The sequence below is a fragment of the Pteropus medius genome, unplaced genomic scaffold (genome assembly GCF_902729225.1).
Source record: "Pteropus medius unplaced genomic scaffold, Ma_sr-lr_union100, whole genome shotgun sequence".
Taxonomy (NCBI): domain Eukaryota; kingdom Metazoa; phylum Chordata; class Mammalia; order Chiroptera; family Pteropodidae; genus Pteropus; species Pteropus medius.
Window position 1 is genome coordinate 3,114,018 of NW_024356335.1, and position 2,448 is coordinate 3,116,465.

Below are 2,448 nucleotides of genomic sequence, written 5' to 3' on the forward strand. Positions count from 1 at the left end.
GCCGTGGTCTCCCTCTGTGTTTGCCCCTCTGGCCTCTCAGTTTTACGGGCTTCACGAACATGGGCACCGTCGTCGTTTCTGTAACCACTCTTTTCGAAAGATTGGGGTTTCATAAGAAGCTCTTAGGCCACTGCGATCCGGGAAGGGAGAAGCAGGTCTGTGTCTAACCTTTCTCTTGTGTGGCGGAGACTGGATTGTCAGGGGCCCCGCTCTGCGCCCAGACTGCCCCAGAATGAACCCCTGGCGCATCCTTCCCCCGCTGGCCTGCAGAAGTGCCCCTGGGCTCCCTTGATCCGCCTTGTCCCACAGAGCTCTTGTGCCACAGAGCTTGGGGCTGCACGTGCTGTTGCCTCTCTCTACCTTGTCCCTCTTAGCCTGTTAACTCCTCAGATTTCAACTCGGGGAGGGAGCCCTTCCCTTAGCAGCCCTTCTAGGTCAGGCCCCTTTAACAGAGACTTTATGGCGCCTGTTCCTGTTCTTCGGAGCACTTACTTCATTTGGTAATCAATTGTATATTGATGAGGGAGATTACTCAATTCACGTTTCTCCCACTAGCCTGTACGTTCCATAACAGTAGGGCTCCTGGACCATCTCTCACCTGTATATCCTTAGCCAGGACCTGTCACCACAGTAGGTGCACACTGAAAACCGAATGAGCAAATGTACGTGTTGTGGGAGGGCTGGGAAGCGGGTGGGGATTAAACTTGGCTCCTATGCTGCTGGAGCCAACTTGCTCCTTAATGTAAAACAAGGTCTCTTACCGGGACTCCCTTACAGGCGAGTGGGCAGTGGGCTGGCGTGCAGCGTAAGAGATGACGTAGGAGCCAGCTTCGCTCGCCAGCCTGGGTCTCCTGAGGTACTCAAGGGCATGGTGGAGAAAGTGCATTGACCTGCGAGTCCAGAGGTCTGGTGTCTAGCCATGCCTCTGCCTGACCATGACCTTAAGCTGGTCACTTACCCTCTTTAGCCCCAGTTTGTCTAAAATGGTGGAATTAGACTCGAGGCTTAGATAAGTTGTGAGGCAGTGGAGCAGCAGGCCAGCGGTCAAGAATCGGGCGAGCCTCTTCTCCAGCAGGATTACAGGAATATCCCTGAGGGTGCCATCCTGGAAATGGGAACACCGCCCAAAGCTGATACACTGAGAGCCGACGTGCAGACATATTGCACCACATTGCTGGCAAAGGCCATTGACAGTAGCTGGCTCTTTCCATTTGTCCTGAAGTCATGATCTGTCTTCATTTTTCTTTCTTCCTATTATAATGAGTACAACTGGCCAAGCCCGCCTGGCCTTAGGGGTGTGTGTGTGACACCCTTTATACTGCCAAAGGACCAGCACCGATTGCTCGTTGCTCGCTGGTCTTCATCTCTGTTTCCTGGACCATTTCCTTGAAAACCCCTCAAGCCTCAATGACTCATGTTTAAACATCCTGGATGATGTTTTCCTTCTGCTTTTCACAACAGGCCTACCTTGCATACCTTTGGTCAGCAAACAGGGCTTAAAAATGTCTCACAAGAAGACAAATGGCAGAAAGAGGCCACCTATGTTACAGAACACATCAACTTGGGGGAGCGCTGGGTGGTGCTGGGCGAAAGATGCACAAAATAAAGCTTGCTGATCCGGCTTTCATCGGTCAAGAATGTACTATTTAAAAGTGACGGGGGGAGGAACTATATGTATATATGAATGGTAGATTATAATGCAGTCACCCACGGGGCCACCTACCCGAGTCTGCAGGGACAGAGCTGCCTCCCTTTCTTCCCCAACTCAGCAAATAGGTCCCCTGCCCCTCGTCTGTGAAAGAGGTTGCTTACTCGGACTTTTGTTCCTGCCTCTGCCCTAATGGAGCTCGGATCTAATCAGTCTGGCTGGGCCTCTAGGGGATAGTGACATTCCCCTTTGGGGCAGCTGGCCAGGTGTTGCCGGTGGTTGTGCTATGTGGACAAGCCCGCCTCAAGCTTTGCTGCGGAGGCAGTGAAGTCCTGGCACTCAAAACATTTCTTCACCCCTTTTTGGCCTCAGCCTTGGCATTCTGATCAGCCTTTGGGCACTCAGTCTTCTCTGTGTCCCCAACACAAGATTTGCCCCTGTTGTCATTCCCGGGACTCCTCTGGGCGTCAGCAGTAGCTGTGCATGGCCCAAGCCTCTGAGCTAGAATAGATCCTGCAAGTTGGCTTGCACCACCTGCAGGTGCTGCGTGTGTGTGCACACGCACGTGCATGTTCACTAAAGTATGCAAATTAAAGGATAAGTCGTTTTGAATTCTCCCTTCCCCAGAATGCTCAACATGGAAAGGAAAGACCCTTATTACTCTCTTGTAAGAATGGGAAGGGACCTCCCAGGCTACCTACTTCCTGCCTTCTCATACTGGGACTGCTACAGTTGTATCTGTAAGTAGGCTCCAGTTTCTATTTGCTTGTGGAAACTGGCTGCCTCCCAAGGGACTTTGC